Consider the following 20019-nt stretch of genomic DNA (forward strand, 5'->3'; position numbering starts at 1 on the left):
AGTGTCCGTGTCACTAAGGTGGAGGAGGAGACAGGTGACATGTGCTGGTGGTAAGGATAGTGCAGGGGAAGACACAGTAGCTCTCAGTGACCCTGTACCCAGCATATGGGTGAGCAGCCAGTGTCAATGTCACTAAGGTGGAGGAGAAGACAGGTGACAGGTGCTGGTAGTAAAATTAGTGCAGGGGAAGACACAGCAACTCTCAGTGACTCTGTACTAGGGGTGTGCACCGGCCACTTTTCGTGTTTTGTGTTTTGGTTTTGGATCTGGATCTATCTTCGTGTTTTGGATCTGGATTGGTTTTGCCAAAACCACCCTTGCGTGTTTTGGGTTCTGGGTTTTGTGTTTTGGATCTGTATTTTTTTGAAAAAAAGCATAAAAACAGCTAAAATCACAGAATTTGTAGGTTTTTCTGCTCCTATGCTATTATTAACCTCAATAACCTTAATATCCACTCATTTCCAGTCTATTCTGAATACCTCACACCTCACAATAGTGTTTTTATGTCCAAAAGGTTGCACCGAGGTAGCTGGATGACTATGCTAAGCGACACAAGTGGGCGGCACAAACACGTGACCCATCTAGGCATGAAACTGCAGTGGCAGACAGGATGGCATTGAAAAACTAGGCCCCAAACTGTACATAATGCAAAGAAAAAAAAGAGGTGCAAGATGGAATTGTCCTTGGGCCCTCCCACCCACCCTTATGTTGTATAAACAGGACATGCACACTTTAACAAACCAATCATTTCAGCGCCAGGGTCTGCCACACAACTGTGGCTGAAATGATTGGTTCGTTTGGGCCCCCACAAAACAAGCTGGCAATTTATCTGTCCCTGCACAAACTGGCTCTACGGAGGCAAGATGTCATCCTCATCCTCCTCATCCACCGATTCCTCACCCTCTTCAGTGTGTACATCCTCATCCTCACAGAGTATTAATTCGTCCCTGCTGGAACCACAGGTCCCTCTGTACGTTCTGGAGGCTGGTCTCCCTGGAAGAGTTGATAATTCAGTTTATGAACATCATCTTCTCCACATTTTGTGGAAGCAACCTCCTACGCCTTTCGCTGACAAGGTTCCCGGCTGCACTAAACACTCTTTCGGAGTACACACTGGAGGGGGGGCAACTCAGGTAAAATAGAGCCAGTTTGTACAGGGACCTCCAAATTGCTTCTTTTTCCTGCCAGTACAGGTCTGACATGCCTACTTGGATGCTGTCACCGATGTAATCCTTTAACAGACAGATGCACGCTTGTCGCTGCTGCTTTGAGGATTCAAGTGCGGCTACAGCCCACACAATTCACAAAGACAGAAAAAAAAAAGAATATTTTTATTGTTTGTGGAGCACACTTTGAGGGTTACACCACCCTTTAACAGACAGACGCACGCTTGTCGCTGCTGCTTTGAGGATGCAAGTGCGGCTACAGCCCACACAATTCACAAAGACAGAAAAAAGAAGAAGAATATTTTAATTGTTTGTGTAGAACACTTTGAGGTGTCACCACCCTTTAACAGACAGACGCACGCTTGTCGCTGCTGCTTTAAGGATGCAGGTGCGGCTACAGCCCACACATTTCACAAAGACCGAAAAAAAAAGAAGAATATTTTAATTGTTTGTGTAGAACACTTTGAGGTGTCACCACCCTTTAACAGACAGACGCACGCTTGTCGCTGCTGCTTTAAGGATGCAGGTGCGGCTACAGCCCACACATTTCACAAAGACCGAAAAAAAAAGAACAATATTTTAATTGTTTGTGTAGAACACTTTGAGGGTGTCACCACCCTTTAACAGACAGACGCACGCTTGTCGCTGCTGCTTTAAGGATGCAGGTGCGGCTACAGCCCACACATTTCACAAAGACCAAAAAAAAAAGAACAATATTTTAATTGTTTGTGTAGCACACTTTGAGGGTGTCACCACCCTTTAACAGACAGACGCACGCTTGTCGCTGCTGCTTTAAGGATGCAGGTGCGGCTACAGGTCACACAATTCACAAAGACAGAAAAAAAAAGAACAATATTTTAATTGTTTGTGTAGCACACTTTGAGGGTGTCACCACCCTTTAACAGACAGACGCACGCTTGTTGCTGCTGCTTTAAGGATGCAGGTGCGGCTACAGCCCACACATTTCACAAAGACCAAAAAAAAAAGAACAATATTTTAATTGTTTGTGTAGCACACTTTGAGGGTGTCACCACCCTTTAACAGACAGACGCACACTTGTCGCTGCTGCTTTAAGGATGCAGGTGCGGCTACAGGTCACACAATTCACAAAGACAGAAAAAAAAAGAACAATATTTTAATTGTTTGTGTAGCACACTTTGAGGGTGTCACCACCCTTTAACAGACAGACGCACGCTTGTTGCTGCTGCTTTAAGGATGCAGGTGCGGCTACAGCCCACACATTTCACAAAGACCAAAAAAAAAAGAACAATATTTTAATTGTTTGTGTAGCACACTTTGAGGGTGTCACCACCCTTTAACAGACAGACGCACGCTTGTCGCTGCTGCTTTGAGGATGCAGGTGGAATCTAGACGGGATTTGGAACCGAGGACACACTACCTCCATCAATTGTCTAAATCCCACTGCACTAATGTCGGATACCGGACGCACGTCTAACACCAACATAGCAGTCAAGGCCTCAGTTATACGTTTTGCTTCAGGATGACTGCTGTCGTACTTCATCCTCATCGCTAGGGACTGTTGGAGGGTCAATTGTTTAGTAAAAGTAGTGATGTTCCTACTTCCTCTCTGGGATGATGAACAACTCCCAGCAGCAGCAACAGCACTAGGAGGAAGTGGTTCTTGATCTTTCCCTATTTTATTTTTATCGGAGAAAGTTTGGTCCTCCATTTATGTTATATTGATATATATACGTGCGGCTAAAGCGCACACAAACACAGAAAATATTATTTTATTTTTGCTGGAGAGTAGTGCACTTTGTGGGTTACACCACCCTTTAAGAAATGAGCCAGCCGGCTCTTTACTTATGGGACACAGGCGCACGCTTGGCGCTGCTCCTTTGTTGATGCACATGCAGCCACAGTGCACACAATTCACAAACACAGAAAATAATTTTTTTTTTGGTTTGGACTGGAGTGTACTTTCGGGGGTTACAGCACCCTTAACGGTCAAGCCAGCCGGCCCTTTACTTATGACACAGGCGCACGCTTGGCACTACTTTGTTGATGCACGTGCGGCTACTGCGCACACAATTCACAAACACAGAAAATAATTTTTTTTTTGGTTTGGACTGGAGTGTACTTTCGGGGGTTACAGCACCCTTAACGGTCAAGCCAGCCGGCCCTTTACTTATGACACAGGCGCACGCTTGGCACTACTTTGTTGATGCACATGCGGCTACTGCGCACACAATTCACAAACACAGAAAATAATTTTTTTTTTGGTTTGGACTGGAGTGTACTTTCGGGGGTTACAGCACCCTTAACGGTCAAGCCAGCCGGCCCTTTACTTATGACACAGGCGCACGCTTGGCACTACTTTGTTGATGCACGTGCGGCTACTGCGCACACAATTCACAAACACAGAAAATTATTTTTTTTTGGTTTGGACTGTAGTGTACTTTCGGGGGTTACAGCACCCTTAACGGTCAAGCCAGCCGGCCCTTTACTTATGACACAGGCGCACGCTTGGCACTACTTTGTTGATGCACGTGCGGCTACTGCGCACACAATTCACAAACACAGAAAATATTTTTTTTTTTGGTTTGGACTGGAGTGTACTTTCGGGGGTTACAGCATCCTTAACGGTCAAGCCAGCCGGCCCTTTACTTATGACACAGGCGCACGCTTGGCACTACTTTGTTGATGCACGTGCGGCTACTGCGCACACAATTCACAAACACAGAAAATAATTTTTTTTTGGGTTTGGACTGGAGTGTACTTTCGGGGGTTACAGCACCCTTAACGGTCAAGCCAGCCGGCCCTTTACTTATGACACAGGCGCACGCTTGGCACTACTTTGTTGATGCACGTGCGGCTACTGCGCACACAATTCACAAACACAGAAAATAATTTTTTTTTTGGTTTGGACTGGAGTGTACTTTCGGGGGTTACAGCACCCTTAACGGTCAAGCCAGCCGGCCCTTTACTTATGACACAGGCGCACGCTTGGCACTACTTTGTTGATGCACGTGCGGCTACTGCGCACACAATTCACAAACACAGAAAATTATTTTTTTTTTGGTTTGGACTGTAGTGTACTTTCGGGGGTTACAGCACCCTTAACGGTCAAGCCAGCCGGCCCTTTACTTATAACACAGGCGCACGCTTGGCACTACTTTGTTGATGCACGTGCGGCTACTGCGCACACAATTCACAAACACAGAAAATAATTTTTTTTTTGGTTTGGACTGGAGTGTACTTTCGGGGGTTACAGCACCCTTAACGGTCAAGCCAGCCGGCCCTTTACTTATGACACAGGCGCACGCTTGGCACTACTTTGTTGATGCACGTGCGGCTACTGCGCACACAATTCACAAACACAGAAAATTATTTTTTTTTTGGTTTGGACTGGAGTGTACTTTCGGGGGTTACAGCACCCTTAACGGTCAAGCCAGCCGGCCCTTTACTTATGACACAGGCGCACGCTTGGCACTACTTTGTTGATGCACGTGCGGCTACTGCGCACACAATTCACAAACACAGAAAATAATTTTTTTTTTGGTTTGGACTGGAGTGTACTTTCGGGGGTTACAGCACCCTTAACGGTCAAGCCAGCCGGCCCTTTACTTATGACACAGGCGCACGCTTGGCACTACTTTGTTGATGCACGTGCGGCTACTGCGCACACAATTCACAAACACAGAAAATAATTTTTTTTTTTGGTTTGGACTGGAGTGTACTTTCGGGGGTTACAGCACCTTTAACGGTCAAGCCAGCCGGCCCTTTACTTATGACACAGGCGCACGCTTGGCACTACTTTGTTGATGCACGTGCGGCTACTGCGCACACAATTCACAAACACAGAAAATAATTTTTTTTTTGGTTTGGACTGGAGTGTACTTTCGGGGGTTACAGCACCCTTAACGGTCAAGCCAGCCGGCCCTTTACTTATGACACAGGCGCACGCTTGGCACTACTTTGTTGATGCACGTGCGGCTACTGCGCACACAATTCACAAACACAGAAAATTATTTTTTTTTTGGTTTGGACTGGAGTGTACTTTCGGGGGTTACAGCACCCTTAACAGTCAAGCCAGCCGGCCATTTACTTATGACACAGGCGCACGCTTGGCACTACTTTGTTGATGCACGTGCGGCTACCGCGCACACAATTCACAAACACAGAAAATAATTTTTTTTTGGTTTGGACTGGAGTGTACTTTCGGGGGTTACAGCACCCTTTAACGGTCAAGCCAGCCGGCCCTTTACTTATGACACAGGCGCACGCTTGGCACTACTTTGTTGATGCACGTGCGGCTACTGCGCACACAATTCACAAACACAGAAAATATATTATTTTTTTAGCACTTGGGGGGAGCACCCCTGATGGACAGAGCACCCCCTGGACAACACTGCAGCACTCCTTTAGGACTGGGACACTGCACAGGACTTTGGAGTGGACACAGCCCCTATGGAGAACTGACTGCACAACACAGTCCAGCCAGCCCCTATGGACTTTGAAGTAGTGGACACAGCCCCTATTAACAACAGCAGCACAGCACAACACAGCCAGCCCCTATGGACTTTGAAGTAGTGGACAACAGCAGCACTACACTACATTACACTACACAGCCCTAACTCCCACCCTCCCTCTTCACTGTCCACAGCCGAGTGAGAAAATGGCGCCGACGTGGGTACCTTATATAGGATCCAAAACCCGCGAGACTCGGAAGGCGGGATGATGACGTTTTGCCTCGATTTCAGATCCGAGTCAGGCGGGAAAAGTCGAGCCTGATTCGGATCGGACTCGGATCGGGGGGCTCGGGGGGGTTCGGATTTCAGAAATCCGAATCCGCTCACCCCTACTCTGTACACAGCTTAAGGGTGAGCAGCCAGTGTCCATGTCACTAAGGTGGAGGAGGAGACAGCTGTCAGGTGCTGGTGGTAAGGATAGTGCAGGGGAAGACACAGCAGCTCTAAGTGACTCTTTACCCAGCATATGTGTGAGCAGCCAGTGTCCATGTCCCTAAGGTGGAGGAGACAGGTGCTGGTGGTAAGGATAGTACATGGGAAGACACAGGAGCTCTCAGTGACCCTGTACCCAGCATATGGGTGAGCAGCCATTGTCAGTGTCACTAAGGTGGAGGAGTAGACAGGTGACAGGTGCTGGTGGTAAGGATAGTGCAGGGGAAGACACAGCAGCTCTCAGTGACCCTGTACTCAGCATATAGTTGAGCAGCCAGTGTCCATGTTACAAAGGTGGAGGAGGAGACAGGTGACAGGTGCGGGTGGTAAGATTAGTGCAGGGGAAGACACAGCAGCTCTCAGTGACCCTGTACCCAGCATATGGATGAGCAGCCAGTGTCAGTGTCACTAAGGTGGAGGAGTAGAAAGGTGACAGGTGCTGGTGGTAAGGATAGTGCAGGGGAAGACACAGCAGCTCTCAGTTACCCTGTACCCAGCATATGGGTGAGCAGCCAGTGTCCATGTCACTAAGGTGGTGGAGGAGACAGGTGACAGGTGCTGGTGGTAAGGATAGAGCAGGGGAAGACACAGCAGCTCTCAGTGACCCTGTACCCAGCATATGGGTGAGCAGCCAGTGTCCATGTCACTAAGGTGGAGGAGGAGACAGGTGACAGGTGCTGGTGGTAAGGATAGAGCAGGGGAAGACACAGCAGCTCTCAGTGACCCTGTACCCAGCATATGGGTGAGCAGCCAGTGTCCATGTCACTAAGGTGGAGGAGGAGACAGGTGACAGGTGCTGGTTGTAAGGATAGTGCAGGGGAAGACACAGCAGCTCTCATTGACCCTGTACCCAGCATATGGGTGAGCAGCCAGTGTCCATGTCACTAAGGTGGAGGAGGAGACAGGTGACAGGTGCTGGAGGTAAGGATAGTGCAGGAGAAGACACAGCAGTTCTCAGTGACCCTGTACCCAGCAAATGGGTGTGCAGCCAGTATCCATGTCACTAAGGTGGAGGAGGAGACAGGTAACAGGTGCTGGAGGTAAGGATAGTGCAGGGGAAGACACAGCAGCTCTCAGTGACCATGTACCCAGCATATGGGTGAGCAGCCAGTGTCCGTGTCACTAAGGTGGAGGAGGAGACAGGTGACAGGTGCTGGTGGTAAGGATAGTGCAGGGGAAGACACAGCAGCTCTCAGTGACCCTGTACCCAGCATATGGGTGAGCAGCCAGTGTCCATGTCACTAAGGTGGAGGAGGAGACAGGTGACAGGTGCTGGTGGTAAGATTAGTGCAGGGGAAGACACAGCAGCTCTCAGTGACTCTATACCCAGCATATGGGTGAGCAGCCAGTATCCGTGTCACTAAGGTGGAGGAGGAGACTGGTGACAGGTGCTGGTGGTAAGGATAGTGCAGGGGAAGACACAGCAGCTCTCAGTGACTCTTTACCCAGCATATGGGTGAGCAGCCAGTGTCCATGTCCCTAAGGTGAAGGAGACAGGTGCTGGTGGTAAGGATAGTACAGGGGAAGACACAGGAGCTCTCAGTGACCCTGTACCCAGCATATGGGTGAGCAGCCAGTGTCAGTGTCACTAAGGTGGAGGAGTAGACAGGTGACAGGTGCTGGTGGTAAGGATAGTGCAGGGGAAGACACAGCAGCTCTCAGTGACCCTGTACTCAGCATATAGTTGAGCAGCCAGTGTCCATGTTACTAAGGTGGAGGAGGAGACAGGTGACAGGTGCGGGTGGTAAGATTAGTGCAGGGGAAGACACAGCAGCTCTCAGTGACCCTGTACCCAGCATATGGATGAGCAGCCAGTGTCAGTGTCACTTAGGTGGAGGAGTAGAAAGGTGACAGGTGCCGGTGGTAAGGATAGTGCAGGGGAAGACACAGCAGCTCTCAGTTATCCTGTACCCAGCATATGGGTGAGCAGCCAGTGTCCATGTCACTAAGGTGGAGGAGGAGACAGGTGACAGGTGCTGGTGGTAAGGATAGTGCAGGGGAAGACACAGCAGCTCTCAGTGACCCTGTACCCAGCATAAGGGTGAGCAGCCAGTGTCCATGACACTAAGGTGGAGGAGGAGACAGGTGTCAGGTGCTGGTGGTAAGGATAGTGCAGGGGAAGACACAGGAGCTCTCAGTGACCCTGTACCCAGCATATGGGTGAGCAGCCAGTGTCCATGTCACTAAGGTGGCGGAGGAGACAGGTGACAGGTGCTGATGGTAAGGATAGTGCAGCGGAAGACACAGTAGCTCTCAGTGACCCTGTACCCAGCATATGGGTGAGCAGCCAGTGTCCGTGTCACTAAGATGGTGGAGAAGACAGGTGACAGGTGCTGGTGGTAAGGATAGTGCAGGGGAAGACACAGCAGCTCTCAGTGACCCTGTACCCAGCATATGGGTGAGCAGCCAGTGTCCATGTCACTAAGGTGGAGGAGGAGACAGGTGACAGGTGCTGGTGGTAAGGATAGAGCAGGGGAAGACACAGCAGCTCTCAGTGACCCTGTACCCAGCATATGGGTGAGCAGCCAGTGTCCATGTCACTAAGGTGGAGGAGGAGACAGGTGACAGGTGCTGGTGGTAAGATTAGTGCAGGGGAAGACACAGCAGCTCTCAGTGACTCTGTACCCAGCATATGGGTGAGCAGCCAGTATCCATGTCACTAAGGTGGAGGAGGAGACAGGTGACAGGTGCAGGTGGTAAGGATAGTGTAGGGGAAGACACAGCAGCTCTCAGTGACCCTGTACCCAGCATATAGGTGAGCAGCCAGTGTCCGTGTCACTAAGGTGGAGGAGGAGACAGGTGACAGGTGCTGGTGGTAAGGATAGTGCAGGGGAAGACACAGCAGCTCTCAGTGACTCTGTACCCAGCATAAGGGTGAGCAGCCAGTGTCCATGACACTAAGGTGGAGGAGGAGACAGGTGTCAGGTGCTGGTGGTAAGGATAGTGCAGGGGAAGACACAGGAGCTCTCAGTGACCCTGTACCCAGCATATGGGTGAGCAGCCAGTGTCCATGTCACTAAGGTGGTGGAAGAGACAGGTGACAGGTGCTGGGGGTAAGGATAGCGCAGGGGAAGACACAGCAGCTCTCAGTGAACCTGTACCCAGCATATAGGTGAGCAGCCAGTGTCCATGTCACTAAGGTGGGGGAGGAGACAGGTGACAGGTGCTGGTGGTAAGGATAGTGCAGAGGAAGACACAGCAGCTCTCAGAGACCCTGTACCCAGCATATGGGTGAGCAGCCAGTGTCCGTGTCACTTAGGTGGAGGAGGAGACAGGTAACAGGTGCTGGTGGTAAGGATAGTGCAGGGGAAGACACAGCAGCTCTCAGTGACCCTGTACCCAGCATATGGGTGAGCAGCCAGTGTCCAAGTCACTAAGGTGGAGGAGGAGACAGGTGACACGTGCTGGTGGTAAGGATAGTGCATGGGAAGACACAGCAGCTCTCAGTGACCCTGTACCCAGCATATGGGTGAGCAGCCAGTGTCCATGTCACTAAGGTGGAGGAGGAGACAGGTGACTGGTGCTGGTGGTAAGATTTGTGCAGGGGAAGACACAGCAGCTCTCATTGACTCTGTACCCAGCATATGGGTGAGCAGCCAGTGTCCGTGTCACTAAGGTGGAGGAGGAGACAGGTGACAGGTGCTGGTGGTAAGGATAGTGCAGGGGAAGACACAGCAGCTCTCAGTGACCCTGTACCCAGCATATAGGTGAGCAGCCAGTGTCCGTGTCACTAAGGTAAAGGAGGAGACAGGTGACAGGTGCTGGTGGTAAGGATAGTGCAGGGGAAGACACAGCAGCTCTCAGTGACTCTATACCCAGCATATAGGTGAGCAGCCAGTGTCCATGTCACTAAGGTGTAGGAGGAGACAGCTGTCAGGTGCTTGTGGTCAGGATAGAGCAGGGGAAGACACAGCAGCTCTCAGTGACTCTTTACCCAGCATATGGGTGAGCAGCCAGAGTCCATGTCCCTAAGGTGGAGGAGACAGGAGACAGGTGCTGGTGGTAAGGATAGTACAGGGGAAGACACAGGAGCTCTCAGTGACCCTGTACCCAGCATATGGGTGAGCAGCCAGTGTCAGTGTCAATAAGGTGGAGGAGTAGACAGGTGACAGGTGCTGGTGGTAAGGATAGTGCAGGGGAAGACACAGCAGCTCTCAGTGACCCTGTACTCAGCATATAGGTGAGCAGCAAGTGTCCATGTTACTAAGGTGGAGGAGGAGACAGGTGACAGGTGCTGGTGGTAAGATTTGTGCAGGGGAAGACACAGCAGCTCTCAGTGACCCTGTACACAGCATATGGGTGAGCAGCCAGTGTCAGTGTCACTAAGGTGGAGGAGTAGAAAGGTGACAGGTGCTGGTGGTAAGGATAGTACAGGGGAAGACACAGCAGCTCTCAGTGACCCTGTACCCAGCACACAGGTGAGCAGCCAGTGACCATATCACTAAGGTGGAGGAGGAGACAGGTGACAGGTGCTGGGGGTAAGGATAGTGCAGGGGAAGACACAGCAGCTCTTAGTGACCCTGTACCCAGCATATGGGTGAGCAGCCAGTGTCCATGTCACTAAGGTGGAGGAGAAGACAGGTGATGTGCTGGTGGTAAGGATAGTGCAGGAGAAGACACAGCAGCTCTCAGTGACCCTGTACCCAGCATATAGGTGAGCAGCCAGTGTCCGCGTCACTAAGGTGGAGGAGGAGACAGGTGACAGGTGCTGGTGGTAAGGATAGTGCAGGGGAAGACACAGCAGCTCTCAGTGACCCTGTACCCAGCATATGGATGAGCAGCCAGTGTCCATGTCACTAAGGTGGAGGAGGAGACAGGTGACAGGTGCTGGTGGTAAGGATAGTGCAGGGGAAGACACAGCAGCTCTCAGTGACCCTGTACCCAGCATATGGGTGAGCAGCCAGTGTCCATGTCACTAAAGTGGAGGAGGAGACAGGTGACAGGTGCTGGTGGTAAGGATAGTGCAGGAGAAGACACAGCAGCTCTCAGTGACCCTGTACCCAGCAAATTGGTGAGCAGCCAGTGTCCATGTCACTAAGGTGGAGGAGGAGACAGGTAACAGGTGCTGGTGGTAAGGATAGTGCAGGGGAAGACACAGCAGCTCTCAGTGACCCTGTACCCAGCATATGGGTGAGCAGCCAGTGTCCGTGTCACTAAGGTGGAGGAGGAGACAGGAGACAGGTGCTGGTGGTAAGGATAGTTTAGGGGAAGACACAGCAGCTCTCAGTGACTCTGTACCCAGCATATGGGTGAGCAGCCAGTGTCCGTGTCACTAAAGTGGAGGAGGAGACAGGTGACAGGTGCTGGTGGTAAGGATAGTGCAGGGGAAGACACAGCAGCTCTCAGTGACCCTGTACCCAGCATATAGGTGAGCAGCCAGTGTCCGTGTCACTAAGGTGGAGGAGGAGACAGGTGACAGGTGCTGGTGGTAAGGATAGTGCAGGGGAAGACACAGCAGCTCTCAGTGACTCTGTACCCAGCACATGGGTGAGCAGCCAGTGTCCATGTCCCTAAGGTGGAGGAGACAGGTGACAGGTGCTGGTGGTAAGATTAGTGCAGGGGAAGACACAGCAGCTCTCAGTGAGCCTGTACCCAGCATATGGGAGAGCAGCCAGTGTCAGTGTCACTAAGGTGGAGGAGTAGAAAGGTGACTGGTGCTGGTGGTAAGGATAGTGCAGGGGAAGACACAGCAGCTCTCAGTGACACTGTACCCAGCACACAGGTGAGCAGCCAGTGTCCATATCACTAAGGTGGTGGAGGAGACAGGTGACAGGTGCTGGGGGTAAGGATAGCGCAGGGGAAGACACAGCAGCTCTCAGTGACCCTGTACCCAGCATATAGGTGAGCAGCCAGTGTCTATGTCACTAAGGTGGAGGAGGAGACAGGTGACAGGTGCTGGTGGTAAGGATAGTGCAGAGGAAGACACAGCAGCTCTCAGAGACCCTGTACCCAGCATATGGGTGAGCAACCAGTTTCCGTGTCACTTAGGTGGAGGAGGAGACAGGTGATAGGTGCTGGTGGTAAGGATAGTGCAGAAGAAAACACAGCAGCTCTCAGTGACCCTGTACCCAGCATATGGGTGAGCAGCCAGTGTCCATGTCACTAAGGTGGAGGAGGAGACAGGTGTCATGTGCTGGTGGTAAGGATAGTGCAGAGGAAGACACAGCAGCTCTCAGAGACCCTGTACCCAGCATATGGGTGAGCAGCCAGTTTCCGTGTCACTTAGGTGGAGGAGGAGACAGGTGATAGGTGCTGGTGGTAAGGATAGTGCAGAAGAAAACACAGCAGCTCTCAGTGACCCTGTACCCAGCATATGGGTGAGCAGCCAGTGTCCATGTCACTAAAGTGGAGGAGGAGACAGGTGACAGGTGCTGGTGGTAAGGATAGTGCAGGAGAAGACACAACAGCTCTCAGGGACCCTGTACCCAGCAAATTGGTGAGCAGCCAGTGTCCATGTCACTAAGGTGGAGGAGGAGACAGGTAACTGGTGCTGGTGGTAAGGATAGTGCAGGGGAAGACACAGCAGCTCTCAGTGACCCTGTACCCAGCATATGGGTGAGCAGCCAGTGTCCGTGTCACTAAGGTGGAGGAGGAGACAGGAGACAGGTGCTGGTGGTAAGGATAGTTTAGGGGAAGACACAGCAGCTCTCAGTGACCCTGTACCCAGCATATGGGTGAGCAGCCAGTGTCCATGTCACTAAGGTGGAGGAGGAGACAGGTGACAGGTGCTGGTGGTAAGATTAGGGCAGGGGAAGACACAGCAGCTCTCAGTGACTCTGTACCCAGCATATGGGTGAGCAGCCAGTGTCCGTGTCACTAAGGTGGAGGAGGAGACAGGTGACAGGTGCTGGTGGTAAGGATAGTGCAGGGGAAGACACAGCAGCTCTCAGTGACCTTGTACCCAGCATATAGGTGAGCAGCCAGTGTCCGTGTCACTAAGGTGGAGGAGGAGACAGGTGACAGGTGCTGGTGGTAAGGATAGTGCAGGGGAAGACACAGCAGCTCTCAGTGACTCTGTACCCAGCATAAGGGTGAGCAGCCAGTGTCCATGACACTAAGGTGGAGGAGGAGACAGGTGTCACTTGCTGGTGGTAAGGATAGTGCAGGGGAAGACACAGCAGCTCTCAGTGACTGTACCCAGCATATGGGTGAGCAGCCAGAGTCCATGTCCCTAAGGTGGAGGAGACAGGTAACAGGTGCTGGTGGTAAGGATAGTGCAGGGGAAGACACAGGAGCTCTCAGTGACCCTGTACCCAGCATATGGGTGAGCAGCCAGTGTCCATGTCACTAAGGTGGCGGAGGAGACAGGTGACAGGTGCTGATGGTAAGGATAGTGCAGTGGAAGACACAGCAGCTCTCAGTGACCCTGTACCCAGCATATGGGTGAGCAGCCAGTGTCCGTGTCACTAAGATGGTGGAGAAGACAGGTGACAGGTGCTGGTGGTAAGGATAGTGCAGGGAAAGACACAGCAGCTCTCAGTGACCCTGTACCCAGCATATGGGTGAGCAGCCAGTGTCAGTGTCACTAAGGTGGAGGAGTAGACAGGTGACAGGTGCTGGTGGTAAGGATAGTGCAGGGGGAGACACAGCAGCTCTCAGTGACCCTGTACCCAGCATATGGATGAGCAGCCAGTGTCCATATCACTAAGGTGGAGGAGGAGACAGGTGACAGGTGCTGGTGGTAAGGATAGTGCAGGGGAAGACACAGCAGCTCTCAGTGACCCTGTACCCAGCATATGGATGAGCAGCCAGTGTCCATATCACTAAGGTGGAGGAGGAGACAGGTGACAGGTGCTGGTGGTAAGGATAGTGCAGGGGAAGACACAGCAGCTCTCTGTGACTCTGTACCCAGCATATAGGTGAGCAGCCAGTGTCCATGTCACTAAGGTGGAGGAGGAGACAGGTGACAGATGCTGGTGGTAAGGATAGTGCAGAGGAAGACACAGCAGCTCTCAGAGACCCTGTACCCAGGATATGGGTGAGCAGCCAGTGTTCGTGTCACTAAGGTGGAGGAGCAGACAGGTGACAGGTGCTGGTGGTAAGGATAGTGCAGGGGAAGACACAGCAGCTCTCAGTGACCCTGTACCCAGCATATGGGTGAGCAGCCAGTCTCCGTGTCACTAAGGTGGAGGAGGAGACAGGTGACAGGGGCTGGTGGTAATGATAGTGCAGGGGAAGACACAGCAGCTCTCAGTGACCCTGTACCCAGTATATGGGAGAGCAGCCAGTGTCCATCTCACTAAGCTGGAGGAGGAGACAGGTGACAGGTGCTGGTGGTAAGATTAGTGCAGAGGAAGACACAGCAGCTCTCAGTGACCCTGTAACCAGCATATGGGAGAGCAGCCAGTGTCAGTGTCACTAAGGTGGAGGAGTAGAAAGGTGACAGGTGCTGGTGGTAAGGATAGTGCAGGGGAAGACACAGCAGCTCTCAGTGACACTGTACCCAGCACACAGGTGAGCAGCCAGTGACCATATCAGTAAGGTGGTGGAGGAGACAGGTGACAGGTGCTGGGGGTAAGGATAGCGCAGGGGAAGACACAGCAGCTCTCAGTGACCCTGTACCCAGCTTATAGGTGAGCAGCCAGTGTCCATGTCACTAAGGTGGAGGAGGAGACAGGTGACAGGTGCTGGTTGTAAGGATAGTGCAGACGAAGACACAGCAGCTCTCAGTGACCCTGTACCCAGCATATGGGTGAGCAGCCAGTGTCCGTGTCACTAAGGTGGAGGAGGAGACAGGTGCTGGTGGTAAGGATTGTGCAGGGGGAAAACACAGCAGCTCTCAGTGACCCTGTACCCAGCATATAGGTGGGCAGCCAGTGTCCGTGTCACTAAGGTGGAGGAGGAGACAGATGACAGGTGCTGGTGGTAAGGATAGTGCAGGAGAAGACACAGCAGCTCTCAGTGACCCTGTACCCAGCAAATGGGTGTGCAGCCAGGGTCCATGTCACTAAGACGGAGGAGACAGGTGACAGGTGCTGGTGGTAAGGATAGTTTAGGGGAAGACACAGCAGCTCTCAGTGACCCTGTACCCTGCATATGGGTGAGCAGCCAGTGTCCATGTCACTAAGGTGGAGGAGGAGACAGGTGACTGGTGCTGGTGGTAAGATTAGTGCAGGGGAAGACACAGCAGCTCTCATTGACTCTGTACCCAGCATATGGGTGAGCAGCCAGTGTCCGTGTCACTAAGGTGGAGGAGGAGACAGGTGACAGGTGCTGGTGGTAAGGATAGTGCAGGGGAAGACACAGCAGCTCTCAGGGACCCTGTACCCAGCATATAGGTGAGCAGCCAGTGTCCGTGTCACTAAGGTGGAGGAGGAGACAGGTGAAAGGTGCTGGTGGTAAGGATAGTGCAGGGGAAGACACAGCAGCTCTCAGTGACTCTGTACACAGCTTAAGGGTGAGCAGCCAGTGTCCATGTCACTAAGGTGGAGGAGGAGACAACTGTCAGGTGCTGGTGGTAAGGATAGTGCAGGGGAAGACACAGCAGCTCTCAGTGACACTTTACCCAGCATATGGGTGTGCAGCCAGTGTCCATGTCCCTAAGGTGGAGGAGACTGGAGACAGGTGCTGGTGGTAAGGATAGTACAGGGGAAGACACAGGAGCTCTCAGTGACCCTGTACCCAGCATATGGGTGAGCAGCCAGTGTCAGTGTCACTAAGGTGGAGGAGTAGACAGGTGACAGGTGCTGGTGGTAAGGATAGTGCAGGGGAAGACACAGCAGCTCTCAGTGACCCTGTACTCAGCATATAGGTGAGCAGCAAGTGTCCATGTTACTAAGGTGGAGGAGGAGACAGGTGACAGGTGCTGGTGGTAAGATTAGTGCAGGGGAAGACACAGCAGCTCTCAGTGACCCTGTACCCAGCATATGGGTGAGCAGCCAGTGTCAGTGTCACTAAGGTGGAGGAGTAGAAAGGTGACAGGTGCTGGTGGTAAGGATAGTGCAGGGGAAGACACAGCAGCTCTCAGTGACCCTGTACCCAGCACACAGGTGAGCAGCCAGTGTCCATATCACTAAGGTGGAGGAGGAGACAGGTGACAGGTGCTGGGGGTAAGGATAGTGCAGGGGAAGACACAGCAGCTCTCAGTGACCCTGTACCCAGCATATAGGTGAGCAGCCAGTGTCCATGTCACTAAGGTGGTGGAGGAGACAGCTGACAGGTGCTGGGGGTAAGGATAGTGCAGGGGAAGACACAGCAGCTCTCAGTGACCCTGTACCCAGTATATGGGTGAGCAGCCTGTGTCCATGTCACTAAGGTGGAGGAGAAGACAGGTGACAGGTGCTGGTGGTAAGGATAGTGCAGGGGAAAGCACAGCAGCTCTCAGTGACCCTGTACCCAGCATATGGGTGAGCAGCCTGTGTCCATGTCACTAAGGTGGAGGTGAAGACAGGAGACAGGTGCTGGTGGTATGGATAGTGCAGGGGAAGGCACAGCAGCTCTCAGTGACCCTGTACCCAGCATATGAGGGAGCAGCCAGTGTCTGTGTCACTAAGGTGGAGGAGAAGACAGGTGCTGGTAGTAAGGATAGTGCAGGGGAAGACACAGCAGCTCTCAGTGACCCTGTACACAGCATATAGGTGAGCAGCCTGTGTCCATGTCACTAAGGTGGAGGAGAAGACAGGTGACAGGTGCTGGTGGTAAGGATAGTGCAGGAGATGACACAGCAGCTCTCAGTTACCCTGTACCCAGCATTTGGGTGAGCAGCCAGAGTCCATGTCACTATGTGGAGGAGGAGACAGGTGACAGGTGCTGGTGGTAAGAATAGTGCAGGGGAAGACACAGCAGCTCTCAGTGTCCCTCTACCCAGCATATGGATGAGCAGCCAGTGTCCATATCACTAAGGTGGAGGAGGAGACAGGTGACAGGTGCTGGTGGTAGGGATAGTGAAGGGGAAGACACAGCAGCTCTCAGTGTCCCTGTACCCAGCATATGAATGAGCAGCCAGTGTCCATATCACTAAGGTGGAGAAGGAGACCGGTGACAGGTGCTGGTGGTAAGGATAGTTCAGGGGAAGACACAGCAGCTCTCAGAGACTCTGTACCCAGCAAATGGGTGAGCAGAGAGTGTCCATATCACTAAGGTGGAGGAGAAGACAGGTGACACGTGCTAGTGGTAAGGATAGTGCAGGGGAAGACGCAGCAGCTCTCTGTGACCCTGTACCCAGCATATGGGTTAGAAGCCAGTGTCCATGTCACTAAGGTGGAGGAGAAGACAGGTGACAGGTGCTGGGGGTAAGGATAGCGCAGGGGAAGACACAGCAGCTCTCAGTGACCCTGTACCCAGCATATGGGTGAGCAGCCAGTGTCAGTGTCACTAAGGTGGAGGAGAAGACAGGTGACAGGTGCTGGTGGTAAGGATAGTGCAGGGGAAGACGCAGCAGCTCTCAGTGACCCTGTACCCAGCATATGGGTGAGCAGCCAGTGTCCATGTCACTAAGGTGGAGGAGGAGACAGGTGACAGGTGCTGGTGGTAAGGATAGTGCAGGGGAAGACACAGCAGCTCTCTGTGACCCTGTTCCCAGCATATAGGTGAGCAGGCAGTGTCCGTGTCACTAAGTTGGAGGAGGAGACAGGTGACAGGTGCTGGTGGTAAGGATAGTGAAGGGGAAGACACAGCAGCTCTCAGTGTCCCTGTACCCAGCATATGGGAGAGCAGCCAGTGTCCATATCACTAAGGTGGAGGAGGAGACAGGTGACAGGTGCTGGTGGTAAGGATAGTGCAGGGGAAGACACAGCAGCTCTCAGTGGCTCTGTACCCAGCATATGGGTGAGCAGCCAGTGTCCATATCACTAAGGTGGAGGAGAAGACAGGTGACAGGTGCTGGTGGTAAGGATAGTGCAGGGGAAGACGCAGCAGCTCTCAGTGACCCTGTACCCAGCATATGGATGAGCAGCCAGTATCCATGTCACTAAGGTGGAGTAGAAGACAGGTGACAGGTGCTGGTGGTAAGGATAGTGCAGGGGAAGGCACAGCAGCTCTCAGTGACCCTGTACCCAGCATATGGGTGAGCAGCCTGTGTCCATGTCACTAAGGTGGAAGAGAAGACAGGTGACAGGTGCTGGTGGTAAGGATAGTGCAGGGGAAGACACAGCAGGTCTCAGTGACTCTGTACCCAGCATATAGGTGAGCAGCCAGTGTCCATGTCACTAAGGTGGAGGAGAAGACAGGTGACAGGTGCTGGTGGTAAGGATAGTGCAGGGGAAGACACAGCAGCTCTCAGTGACCCTGTACCCAGCATATGGATGAGCAGCCAGTGTCCATGTCACTAAGGTGGAGAAGGAGACAGGTGACAGGTGTTGGTGGTAAGGATAGTGCAGGGGAAGGCACAGCAACTCTCAGTGACCCTGTACCCAGCATATGGGTGAGCAGCTTGTGTCCATGTCACTAAGCTGGAAGAGAAGACAGGTGACAAGTGCTGGTGGTAAGGATAGTGCAGGGGAAGACACAGCAGCTCTCAGTGACCCTGTACCCAGCATATGGGTGAGCAGCCATAGTCCATGTCCCTAAGGTGGAGGAGGAGACAGGTGACAGGTGCTGGGGGTAAGGATAGTGCAGGGGAAGACACAGCAGCTCTCAGTGACCATGTACCCAGCATATAGGTGAGCAGCCAGTGTCCATGTCCCTAAGGTGGAGGAGGAGACAGGTGACAGGTGCTGGTGGTAAGGATAGTGCAGGGGAAGACACAGCAGCTCTCAGTGACCCTGTACCCAGCAAATTGGTGAGCAGCCAGTGTCCATGTCACTAAGGTGGAGGAGGAGACAGGTAACTGGTGCTGGTGGTAAGGATAGTGCAGGGGAAGACACAGCAGCTCTCAGTGACCCTGTACCCAGCATATGGGTGAGCAGCCAGTGTCCGTGTCACTAAGGTGGAGGAGGAGACAGGAGACAGGTGCTGGGGGTAAGGATAGCGCAGCGGAAGACACAGCAGCTCTCAGTGACCTTGTACCCAGCATATAGGTGAGCAGCCAGTGTCCATGTCCCTAAGGAGGAGGAGGAGACAGGTGACAGGTGCTGGTGGTAAGGATAGTGCAGGGGAAGACACAGCAGCTCTCAGTGACCCTGTACCCAGCATATGGGTGAGCAGCCAGTGTCAGTGTCACTAAGGTGGAGGAGAAGACAGGTGACAGGTGCTGGTGGTAAGGATAGTGCAGGGGAAGACGCAGCAGCTCTCAGTGACCCTGTACCCAGCATATGGGTGAGCAGCCAGTGTCCATGTCACTAAGGTGGAGGAGGAGACAGGTGACAGGTGCTGGTGGTAAGGATAGTGCAGGCGAAGACACAGCAGCTCTCAGTGACCCTGTACCCAGCATATAGGTGAGCAGCCTGTGTCCATGTCACTAAGGTGGAGGAGAAGACAGGTGACAGGTGCTGGTGGTAAGGATAGTGCAGGGGAAGACACAGCAGCTCTCTGTGACCCTGTTCCCAGCATATGGGTGAGCAGCCAGTGTCCGTGTCACTAAGTTGGAGGAGGAGACAGGTGACAGGTGCTGGTGGTAAGGATAGTGAAGGGGAAGACACAGCAGCTCTCAGTGTCCCTGTACCCAGCATATGGAAGAGCAGCCAGTGTCCATATCACTAAGGTGGAGGAGGAGACAGGTAACAGGTGCTGGTGGTAAGGATAGTGCAGGGGAAGACACAGCAGATCTCAGTGGCTCTGTACCCAGCATATGGGTGAGCAGCCAGTGTCCATATCACTAAGGTGGAGGAGAAGACAGGTGACAGGTGCTGGTGGTAAGGATAGTGCAGGGGAAGACGCAGCAGCTCTCAGTGACCCTATACCCAGCATATGGGTGAGCAGCCAGTGTCCATGTCACTAAGGTGGAGGAGGAGACAGGTGACAGGTGCTGGTGGTAAGGATAGTGCAGGGGAAGACACAGCAGCTCTCTGTGACCCTGTTCCCAGCATATAGGTGAGCAGCCAGTGTCCGTG

This window comes from Taudactylus pleione, unplaced genomic scaffold (assembly GCF_031769625.1).
Source record: "Taudactylus pleione unplaced genomic scaffold, aTauple2 ptg000267l, whole genome shotgun sequence".
In the NCBI taxonomy this organism is placed as follows: Eukaryota; Metazoa; Chordata; class Amphibia; order Anura; family Myobatrachidae; genus Taudactylus; species Taudactylus pleione.